This window comes from Myxine glutinosa, chromosome 9 (genome assembly GCF_964187855.1).
Source record: "Myxine glutinosa chromosome 9, kmMyxGlut1.1, whole genome shotgun sequence".
In the NCBI taxonomy this organism is placed as follows: Eukaryota; Metazoa; Chordata; class Myxini; order Myxiniformes; family Myxinidae; genus Myxine; species Myxine glutinosa.
Window position 1 is genome coordinate 114,080,034 of NC_136269.1, and position 12,551 is coordinate 114,092,584.

Below are 12,551 nucleotides of genomic sequence, written 5' to 3' on the forward strand. Positions count from 1 at the left end.
CTGCAACCATTTAGATAGCTGTTCTAATTATGGAGATATTCATCAAAATAGGTCTTGTATGACGGCCATCTTGGATTTCAAGATGGCCGCCATATGGGGTGAAATTGGGGATGCCCCCTGGACTAAAAATCTTTCTTTTCGGGTATTCTAGCCATGTGCCAAGTTTCATGCTTTTAAGGGAAAAGGCACAATCGATCCGAATTTTTTAGCTAAGCCGCCCAGCTTCCCCTCGTTATTATTGAGGGTACTTCCCCTCGTGTAGTGGGTTAGAATGTGATACATTGTGTTGGTGAGGGTTGGAGAGGGTGTTCCCCTTTTTATTTCCATTTCTTAGGGATAGTTGTATTTCTTTAAGAGTAACTCGGGTGCTCATTTGCATAATCGTGCCAAAAGTGCGTTTGAATCGCGCGCAAAAACCCAACCGTCACCCTACATTACTCCCCATAATCTTCTCTTTACACCACCCATAAGTACACCACAATTAGTGATAATTGAATACACGTTTTTATTTACACTGAGGTTCTATGCACATGTTACTTTCCATGACATTAAGACATGAAACACAGTTCCCATTGCTCCATGACCCCAAAACACCACAACCTGCTAACCACGACGTTGCCTCAACCACATCCACGAACTACCCACCTTCCTCCTTCATTATCACCGGATCTACACCACCATGGATGCGTGTCACACCTTGGAAGCATGGGGAGGGTAGTGCAGAGAGCAGCGACAAGGTTGCTTTTCAACCTTGAACAAGCAGGCGCTAGTTGGCCATTAGCGACCTGTGGATCCTTAATTGCTCCGTCCACCCCCTGCAAGTAATTAAGCACTCCCAGAATTTGCCCCTGTGCCTCTGAGCATCAAGAGACGCTGGCCCATGTTAATAATGGAGGTCCATCACGTGTCACGGCTGAATGACCGACTGAACCAAAACTTGATGGAGAGGTGTGGCGAGGGTGTGGCTAAGTGAAGGTGTTCCAATCAACATTCGAGATTTGACCAACATCTCGTTTTGATCCACTTTTAAGCCCCCCTCTCCCCCAACCCACTAAGGGAATATAAAGGCCCCACAGGTGAAAGTTCATTGAGCTAATTCTTGGCTTTGGTCCTACATTGGCAGAGGATTGGTGCTTGTCCTGTGTGCTTCGCAAGTGGGGATTGACACTCGAGTGGTGGCATCGACGTTGGCAGGCTCTCTGGCAAGACAACCAGGTGATATAGATGAGGCAGAAAGTCCAGTGACGCAGCTAGTGGACATGGGCACGTGTTAGGGTTTACAAGACCAAGGTGTATAAGGGCGGAAAGTGAATAAATAAGGGAGAGTGAAAGGACAGAGAAAGAAAATACAGTAAAGAATGAAGAACAAAGAACGAATGTTGTGGTGAGAAATGAATTGGACAAAGTGGAAAGCGTACTCAGCACAGCCTTTTATAGAAGCCGCACAGCCTCAAAACCCTCCGTTGCTGAAGCCTAGTGCCACACGCCCCCTCTACCCCCCACACCCCTTTCCTGCTCGCCCCCTCCCGTCCATAGGAGGGTCTTTCTTTGGCCTGTACATTGGTACAACATACTTTCGCAGGCGTTCACAAAATCTGCTTGAAGAGGTTTTGAGCCGCCCGTGAAGAGAATGGGCTCGTGACAGTCTCGGGTTTCAGCGCAATATTCTGTCTCAGGTGTTCATGAAGCGGTTTGAAGTGGTTTCAGGGGCTGTGAGGAAAATGTGTTCGTGTGTGAGGAAAATGTGCAGCAGGTGGCTTGTAGAAAATAATGCAGAATAGGAAAATGACACATGGGATTTCTAACTCCACAATCGCAATGCAAGTCTATCAACAAGACTTTAGACAGTTAAACTAAAAAGTATAACTCTGAAATCTCTGCTTTATTTATGTGAGGATCTCTTTACGACTCCTTAAACCACAATATATTTACTGTATATTTACAATATATTGTCGCGCAACTGCCGAAAGTAATATCTGGCGGTCGCGGATAGCCGATCACGAGGCTTTAACTCCGAGGCGGAAGCTCAATAGCGGATTCCAAAATCGAATCTAAGCGCGCGGAATGGAGGGAAACAGCGCAAGTCCCTGCAGCCTTAGCTATCAAATCAATCAGGAAACTGCATTCAGGTATATACAGAAAATAATACAATGGTTTATTAACGGTTCTGAGAACAAAGAAATGTGATGCTCTAAACCCCCTATATGGAGTACTCCCACTCGACAGAGTTATTAAACAAACCACAGGGCAGACGACAAAATGAACAAAGAGGGTGTGTGTGTGTGCGTTCTTAGCTTTGCTCGCTCGGGAGCATGGCGTGGAGATAGTGCAGGTCTCGGACAGCTAGGCCCTGACACGTGGGCGGGAGGGGTCTCCCCGGCGCGACTCGCTCGCCAGCCCCAGTCCTCTCGCACCGCAACTCTCAAACGCTCGCCCCGTCCGAAGGACCACCGTTTCTGGGGCTGTCGTCTCTGCCCGGTGCTTTGGAGATCGTGAGTGGTTGGCGATAGTACGCACGAGGCCACGAATACGGCCACCAATGGGGCGAACCTCGGCACAACAGCCGCCCACACAAACACGTGATCCGATCGCAGGGAAGATGGAGGGAACGAAGGCAGGAAGGAACGAGAGGGGAAAATGTCCAGTACACTCTATCACGACTGAATTCTCTCAGCTCCCCCAAATGGCGTCGGCTCTGCCTCGTGTCCAACTCCGAACTCTTCTTCCTCTCCTTCGTGTCGTCACTTCCCTCACGCACCGTCCCGCCCTCTCGTGACGTCCATTCGTCCGCCCACCCCCATGACGTCAAAAGATCCACCCCCTTCTCATTGTGTCTCGGCAGGGTGTGTCTCAGCCTGCCCGTTTTGGTGGGTGTTGTTTCATTGATGTGAAACGGAAGGGAATTAATTAATGTAGGTGCGCTAGGGGCATGAATTCCTACTGTCTAGGTGCGGTGCCAAAAGGGACATTGGATTGACCACAGGGGTGGGAAAACACACAAAGTTACCCTTATCACCCTGACTACTTAGCACTTCCTGTCCCCGTACAGGAAATACATACGCAATTATCCCGGCGTACGCCTACACATACTAACTTAAAGGTACATAGTGGGTTCTAGCTATCGCGACATCCCGAAGCATGTTACCGACTCAGATCTACTCTGCTCTACATATTGCTCTACCAAATTCGTAACAATACATATATATATATATATATATATATATATATATATATATACATATATATATATATATATATATATATATATATATATATATATATATATATATATATATATATATATATATATATATATATTTCTATTGTTGCGGTTTTGAGAACCCACACTTGTAAATATAACATCATTAAAGGTTAAAGGTAGCACCCCATAGATAGGCCACAAGCAACACGTAGGTCACCATAGAACGTCAGTTATTTCTTAGTATGTGTTAGATAAGGCCATTCCCAATAGTTGCATCTGCATTGCATCAAACAAATAAGAGTAGGCCCTTCCGTTCATTTTGGCAGCCTCCCTTCCAAGCGACGCCATTAAGCGCTCCCCAGTCTGTGCCCCATGGCCCCTCCCAATTGGTTACGCGCCTTTGCCAGCAGCGTTCGCAACCTCCCTGGGCTTCCGCCCAAACCAGCCCAGAACCCCACGAGGTAAGGCCCGAAAAGGGGGGCGGAGTGCCAGGATGGAGGTGCGGCCACGTCAACCAGCCATCAGGGTGGGGCCGGTAAGCCATAACCAGCCAACCAGGGTTGGAGTGAGATCGCCGCAGGCATGGGTTTGGGCTTCCAGAGCGTTCGCTGGCTTGGTTATAAAAGCGCGCATGCAAAGCACTTCGAGAGGACTTGGAAGGACCGATGCGATTGCAAAAGACTCGTGAGGAAGGTGCAGTGTGATAAGAACTTACGGAGCAGCGCTCATTGTGAAAGGACGTCGGGGAGAGAGAGGCGCTTGACCTGGGACGTGCGCTTTACGAGAGAACTGAAGCCAAAGATTGGTATTGGAAGGAATTGCGCTTTACAAGAGGGCTGACCGGGTGAGCACGCGGCACGCATTGCCAAGAACTGCAGCGTGCAGGACATTGGGGAGGGGGCGCTTGGAGCGAGTAAGACCGGTAGCGCGAGTACAAAAGCGCCGGTACACAAATTACGTACGCCGATAGCCCAAGCTTACCTTCCCCCGTCACGATAATTGTCTGCTCGCGCTACGCTACACGGAGAGCTGCCTGCCGGGTTCCATCATCTGGTACGAGCCGGACCGGAGCCTGGACACCATCGCCGGACTTTCCACCCTACCATCTGCATCCCCGTGTGAGTCTGAAGTCTGAGACCGAATCTGAGAGCGATCGGGCCCGTGTCCAGGGAATAGAATAAGACTGTCTAAGACTGCCCTGTGTACTTTTCCTTCCTCTTTCTTTCTTGTACATTCTTTCGTTTCCTCTTCTTCTTTGTACATTTGTTAATAAATTGCCTTGTTCTTTCTGGTTTCTCCTTAATCCGATCATCCTAGTCTTTTCTCCATTGGGTAAACGCGGCACGATTCGGAACCGCTTAGAATCGGGTCTAGTCTTGGTTAACAGCTCGGATCGCGGATTGCTATCCGCTCGGCAATCTTCCATCAATATCTGTGATTCGGGCAGGAGTTATTCCCTCGTTTCCGGTCAGCGTTAGTACTTAGGTAGTAGCGAATCCCTAGGCCTAAAAACCCTACCTAACGCTGCCCGGGAAGGATGTTATAACCCCCAGGATCGTGTTGGCCAGATAAGAGACAAGGGGATTAACCCCCTCTTGATAAGGGGAGAGCCGACGTCGGAGATCTGTAACAATTGGTGTCTGGGAGTGGGATTTGGGACCCGAACCAAATTTTTTTTCTTTTGGACAAAATTTGGTCAAAATTACGAACGGCCGAAATTTTTATTAACACCTAAATTTTAAATCGTGCCATGGATAGCCAAGGCGATCGGATGCCGGTGGGGGTAGATGAGGAGGAATTAGAGGCAATCCCATCAGACCCCCGGGAAGAAGTGGGACAATTGGAAGAGATGGAGGAGGAAATTAATGAGGATGCAGCAGTAGGGGTGGCAGGCGAACAAAATGGCGGCACCTCGCACATGGCGACGAGGGCCGCGCCCACTGCACAAATGGGGTGGGGGGGGGGTAGACATGCTTCATGGGGTGGGGGGTGATAGGAAAAGCAAGCCTTCATGGCGCAAATCAAGGCAAACTTCGAGGTGCAAAGTAAAGAAATAGATGAAAAAATGGCTAATCAAATGGAAGAAATGAAGGCTCAGGGTGAGCGATTGGAAAACAAATTGGACACCCAAAGTGATAAGTCCACTCGGGAAATAAAAGGGTTAGAAAACAAAATGGGAGAGCAATTGGGAAACCAAATTGTGGGATTGAGAGACAGGCTAAGTAAATTTGGAAACAGAATGGGTGACCGCATACAAAAATCTGGGGGGAACATAGACCACATGTCGAGCGGGAAAGGCACAATGGTATGCGACGGGGTAGCGCGGCTTGAGGAGCGCGGGTTAAGCGAGGGGGAGCAAAGCACAGCCAGGTGGACTGGGGTAGAAATCGCGACACGGGGGATAGAGAAGCCGACGACCGCCGAAGTAGAAAAGAAAATTTCATTAGCGCCAGCGGTCGTTGAGGAAAAAGAAAATGGAATAATTATAGTGGAAATTGGGGGGTTTTTTTTTTTTTTTTTTTTTTTGTATACTGAATTGAGGCTCGTGAAAGAGCTAACATTTATTTCACAAACAAATCAACCAGACAAACAAAATATATAAAAAGAGGGGAGCGGAAGACAAGATGGGGAGAGAAGGGGAAGCACACAACCACAACATTTGAGAGCAGGGAGAAGTGTGGGAGGGAGAAGGCTTGGGGGGAGGAGGCGTGGGAAGGGGGGGGGGGGGGGAGAGGTATAAAACACAAGGGGACCAAAATTAGCGGGGGTAGCAAAGATCAAGGTTTTGGATGGGGGAGGATAAGAGATGGTGGTGAACAACTGTTTTAAAGACCTCGAGGGTGGAGTGGGATTGAAGAGAGTGAGGGAGTTTGTTCCAGAGGCGGGAGAAAAGAGGAATGAAGGAGTGAAGGTGAGCAGAAAGTCTTGATTTTGGCAGTTTAACCATAAGAGGGTTGCAGGCAGATCTTGTGCGACCTGTAGGAATATTTGGGGGACAGAGCCCAGAGAGAGCTGGGGGGGCAAGGCCAGAGAGGAGTCGGTAGAAGACGGAAAGACCACCAACCTGCCTGCGGTGAGTGAGTGAAAGGCCCTTGGAGTTAGCTTCATCGCGGGAGATTCTAATGATTCTGAACGCTTTGGTTTCAACAGCGTGAAGACGAGCTAGGTGTGAGGCATGAGCACCAGACCAGAGGGGAGAGCAGTATTCCATAGAGCTGTGGATGAAAGCCTTGTATGTGGTGAGGAGCTCAGGTGTGCCAAGGAAGGACTTCGCACGACGGAGGATGCCCAGTCGGCGACTGGCTTTGGAGGCCAGATTTGAAATGTGGTTTTCCCAGGAAAGATCATGGCAAATAGTGAGACCCAAAAGCTTGAGTGACAGAACTTCTTGTAGAGGATTATTCAGAAAGTGGATGGGAGGGTTGTCCAGGCGGTCTTTTCGGAGAGACATCGTAAGAGTGTGAGATTTATCAGGATTGAAAGACATGTTCCATTTGTTTGCCCAGTCTGTGATTTTGTCCAGGTCTGCAGAGAGTGAGGAGGCTGCAGACTGCTGATCTGAGGGATGAGGAATGGAGCGACAGAGAGTAGAGTCGTCAGCAAAGAGATAGAGAGGATTTTCAAGAGAGTCAGAGAGATCATTGATGAAGACCAGAAAAAGCACTTGGCCCAGAATACTACCTTGGGGAACTCCAGCCTGAACAGGAAGAGGAGATGAGAGAAACCCATTCAGCGCCACACGTTGACTATGACCAGAGAGGACGTCCGCCAGCCATGCGTGGAAATTTCCATGGATACCAAAGGAGGAGAGTTTGGTGAGCAGAGCAGGGTGCCAGACCGTATCGAAGGCACGTGAAATGTCAAGGGAGACAGCTCTAATTTCCTGTTTGGCGTTGAGGACCTCCATCCATTGTTGAGAAAGCAGAAGCAGCATGTCCAGAGTAGAGTGACCAGGTCTGAAACCAAATTGATAATCAGAGATCAAGCCATTGGAGAAGAGGAAAGATTTCATATCTGAAGCAATGATGGATTCCATGACTTTGCTGATAATTGGGAGAAGGCTGATTGGTCTGTAGTTGCTAGGATCTGTTTTTGCACCTTTTTTGTGCAAAGCAGTGATGTTGGCTGATTTCCAAGCAGATGTCAGATGACCTTGAGCAAAAGAGAGGGTGAAGAGAACAGAAAGAGGGAGTGAAAGAGCGGAAGAACATGATTTTAGGACCCGTGGGCTGATGCCGTCAGGACCAGTTGCAGAATCAGAGTCGAGGGTTGACAGAAACTTTTCCACCTTGTCAGGAGGAAAGGAAACAGTCCAGGAGCAGCTGGGTACGACTGGGTACGGTGGGTACAGAGAGGGATGGGTTTGGGACACAAGATTTAGAGGCAAACACAGAGTTGAGGCATTCAGCTTTTTCACGTGCGGAGTCAGCCGTTAAGCCGTTTGAGGTGAGGGAGGGGATGGAGGGGGAACAAACACCAGAAACAGATTTGACCAGACGCCACCAGGATTTGGAAGAGGGAGACAGATAAGAGAGTTCGGTCTTGAGAACGGTGAGATATTGTTTCCTGGCTCTCCTGAGGGTGGACGAAGGGGGGTTGAAGCGACGGCGGACTTAGAAAAGCAATCGCGGGGTGGAAAAGATGGAATATGTGCAAAGTCCTTGTTCGCATCATGAGGCCGTACTTCCTAACCAAAATGAAAGTTTGCAGCTGCATGTGGAGAGGAGGATCCCGAAGGTAAGCAGGATTGTATATGGCGCGAAAAGGTTTTCCGCGAAAGGATTTTTCACGCGCTTGGGATCCCGGCATCACCCGTGCGCTCGTAGCAGGTCCGTGGTGCGCTGTGTGAGAGCGAATGGTGCGCGTGTGCGAACGGCGCCGAATGCGAGTGTGCAACAGAGTGTGGAAGTGAGAGTGAGTGTGATACAGAGAGTGAGATGGATGAAGAGAGTGTGCGAGGATGCACACCAGAGCGTGTTGAGGAGCGTGTGTAGGGATGCACACCAGAGCATGTGATTGGGTGTGCAGCAGGGGATTGCACACCCATGGGTAGGTGTGCGCTGATTGGGTATGTGCAAGAGTGCACACCCATGGAGGTTACGGAGTACGTAATGGGGGAGAGTACACGAGAGGAGTGCGTGGAAGGAAGGTGTGCAACAGAGGGGTGTGTGATGATGGGGTGTGCGAGTAGAATGAGTGCGCAAGAATGTGCGCGAGAGTGTGTAAGAAAGGAATGTGCACAAGAGCGTGCGGTGGCAGAATTGACGAAATGTGTGGAGTGTATGAGAGGTGCTGGAGCGCCGCGTTCTGTGAGTATGGGAAGAGTCGCGTGTGGATATGAGAATGCGACTCGAGCATCGACGCTGACCGGGGCAGCGCTTAGGCCGACGTATAGCCGACGCGAGCTCTCGGGGCGTGGTGTTCTTTGTGTGCTGCGGGGGCCGGCGGGGATCGTTGCCGCGGTGCTCTCGCAAGGAGCGCCGTGCACGATTCGGGCCGGGCTCCGCCCTGTATGGTCGGTGCCGCGTCGTAGCGGCGAGCGGCACGATTCCGGGGGAGAAAGGCCAGGTCGGACCTTCGCCCCCTGGCGGGCGCGGTGCTCCGACCGGGGGAGGTTGGGTCATCGGGCCGGAGACCGCAAGGCTCCGCGTCGGGATGGCATCTGGATCCTCGGTCCAAGTATGCCTCCTCCTCAGAATCGAAAATGCCGGACGGACCCAACCAACAGGAGACTGACCATCACATGCATTGCTCGGTTTTGCAAAGCCGAGCAGTGAAAATGCATTCCCGCACCGAGAGGCTCAAGTTTAATGGACAACTAGTAGTGGTAGTGATAGGAATGGTAGTTGTACCATTCATATTTGGGCACATGAGCTATAGGATTATGGGGTTTGGCGGTGAGAACTAGCCAGGGCGGGCAAGGATAATTGATAGGACTTAGAAATGACCATAGGAGACCAGATTTAAGTAGAGACATTGTACAAGTAGTGGGGACGCAGAGAGATTAGTGGATGATAACGACGAGGGATGTGCTTAGTGTAAAGGGAAGACGGGGAGAGCACAAGTATTAGAGGGAAGGAGTTAGCTAGATGATGCTGTGTGTGTGTAATTGTGGGAACCACCGTGTGCATGGGCTTGAAATGAGGCATTGTGAATGGGAGTATTGGTGGTGCTGGTGATGAAATGAGGCAATGCTCGAGAATGTGTGTGTGTGTGTGTGTGTGTGTGTGTGTGTGTGTGTGTGTGTGTGTGTGTGTGTGTGTGTGTGTGTGTGTGTGTGTGTGTGTGTGTGTGTGTGTGTGTGTGTGAAAGTGTATGAGTAGAGTATTGAGGATGTGTGGAATGGCGATGAGTGCATTGACTTGCATCGGGTGCAAGTGGGAAACAGGAATGAGAGAACAAGAGTGTGCAGGAGAGCTTGGTGGTATGGAATAAATGGTGTGGAGTGAGTCGTGTGGAATAAGTGGTGTGGAGTGCATGGTGCGAAGGATTGGATGGGGGGAGGATGGACCCCTTCACGAATACCCGGGGAGGGTAGTTTAAAGTTAGGTAGAGGGAGTAGGTAAATTTGTTGGATATGGACATCTGTGGTGCATGTAGTAGCAATGAAGTGCTTAGAGGGGTGCATAAGTGAAGTGGAACGGCTGGGCGTGTGAGCCTGTTAGTGCATGTGGTTAAATGAGCACTACGCCACTGGTAGTCTGTCGGCCAGGTGAGGCCGCAGGTAGACTCTGGGAGCCAGGTAGAGTTCAGTAGTGTTCAGCGGGGCCCGAGGATCCGAGAAGGAGGACCCGGGTAGCCCAATGCCAGAGGGGGCATAGAGGGGGTAAGTGCCAGGGAGGGCCTTCCCCAAGTTAGGGTAGTCGCAGGAGCTAGGCAAGCTCGGGTGGCGACTCCAGTGGCGGAGATGCGCAAGTAGGTAGACCTGCTAATAGAGCCACACGAGCCAGCCCTGAAATTGTGCGAGGGCACAGTGAGAAAAATGGGGGGGGGGGGGGGGGTGAGACCCCAAATTGGTAGAGCACCACAGTATGGTCAATGGGAATTGGTTTTTAGAACCGCATAGTGTAAAGATGGCCAATGGATTGGCAGGGCAAGACCAAGTAGGGTAGTTTTGGCAGGCAGGGTAGTTTAAAGTACTAATGTCAATTAGAAGGATAGTTAGGAGGAAAATCTCTTCGCACCATCCGCATCCACTCACCGAGGTGATAGGACTCCACACCAGGTTTTGTGAACGATTTGGCATATAAGACGCATCATGACGGAGTTTGACATTGTGTGTGATTCCATCCCTTCCTTCTTGGGAGTTAGGGGACGAATTCGGAATTAGGGGAGATATGGTGGACGACGGACAAAGACGGATTTGTAAATTGTGTAAATACGGGGAAGGGCAAGGGTATGGTAGGCTGACATGGGGGGTGACGAACGAGTAGGGACGAGCTTGCTCAGCTCGCTCTCCCGCACCCTTCATGTCACATTACCTCATATTGATGTGTACCCTTGCGCCCTTGCCCCCCGCTAACCTCTGCTTTGTCTTCCTTCCCCACTCATGGACCATGGTCTTTTGTGCGAGGGGAGTGTGCAGGTGTCCTGAGTTGTGCGGCCGCACTCTGCACTGCACCCTGCTGCCTGCCTGCACTGATACATCATATGGACCACATGTTCTGTGGCCTGGCACCTTTGCTGGGACAGACCATTGCTGCCAGCAGCATCTGGCTTGCGGACCACTGTGTTTTAAGTGGCATCAATGCCATGCAGGCGGACCACGTTACGCTGGCCCTGCTGGCCAAATAAAAAAGCAGACGCGGTTTGTGCCTTTTTTATTAATTAACCTTTGGTGTGCCCGAACAAAGATGGTAAACTTTTACGAGGGCACACCGAAGAACAGCAAGTAAGAAGATACAGCCAAGATCGATCGGCCCAGCAGTCAAGACAAGGACAAGACATCATCCTTTATAACTTTGAAATGTTCTTGGTGCATTGGTCATGGTGCTTTTTGTGCATTTTGTTTATTATGGTGCATTTATTGTACATATGGGTGTATGGTGTATTGGTGCAGTGCAGTGCAATTGGTATTTCCTCTTTTCAAAATCTCTCTTCTTTTTCCCACAAAAGACAGGTCCTGGGTTGTAGTTGTAAATAATTAGTAGCATCTTGTAAATAGCATGCTCCCCACCGGCTTAAATGTATAGTTTGAAAACCATTCCGTAATTCGGTTAATTGTGGGCGTGAGTCAGTTAGGTAGGACACAACGCAGCAGGTGGGACATATCTAGTGTTAAAACTGTCGCACTCAGGGTGAGGTTAAATGTAGAGGGAAACCACACCTAAGTGTCACATGTAGTTGTAAAAGTAGTCCTGCCCCAGGTTTCGCCTCGGGACGAGCCTGGCAAAAGGAGGGGTGCAGTGTTGCGGTTTTGAGAACCCATGCTTGTAAATATAACATCATTAAAGGTTAAAGGTAGCACCCCATAGATAGGCCACAAGCAACACGTAGGTCACCATAGGACGTCAGTTATTTCTTAGTATGTGTTAGATAAGTTCGTTCCCAATAGTTGCATCTGCGTTGCGTCAAACAAATAAGAGTAGGCCCTTCTGTTCATTTTGGCAGCCTCCCTTCCAAGCAACGCCATTAAGCGCTCCCCAGTCTGTGCCCCATGGCCCCTCCCAATTGGTTACGCGCCTTTGCCAGCAGCGTTCGCAACCTCGCTGGGCTTCCGCCCAAACCAGCCCAGAAACCCATGAGGTAAGGCCCGAAAAGGGGGCGGAGCGCCAGGATGAAGGTGCGGCCACGTCAACCAGCCATCAGGGCGGGGCCGGTAAGCCATAACCAGCCAACCAGGGCTGGAGTGAGATCGCCGACAGGCATGGTTTTGGGCTTCCAGAGCATTCGCTGGCTTGGTTATAAAAGTGCTCACGCAAAGCCCTTCGAGAGGACTTGGAAGGACCGATGCGATTGCAAAGGACTCGTGAGGAAGGTGCAGTGTGATAAGAACTTACGGAGCAGCGCTCATTGCGAAAGGACGTCGGGGAGAGAGAGGCGCTTGACCTGGGATGTGCGCTTTACGAGAGAACTGAAGCCAAAGATTGGTATTGGAAGGAATTGCGCTTTACGAGAGGGCTGACCGGGCGAGCGCGTGGCACGCATTGCCAAGAACTGCAGCGTGCAGGACATTGGGGAGGGGGCGCTTGGAGCAAGTAAACCCGGTAGCGCGAGTACAAAAGCGCCGGTACACAAATTACGTATGCCGATAGCCCAAGCTTACCTTCCCCCGTAATGATAATTGTCCGCTCGCGCTATGCTACACGGAGAGCTGCCTGCCGGGTTCCATCATCTGGTACGAGCCGGA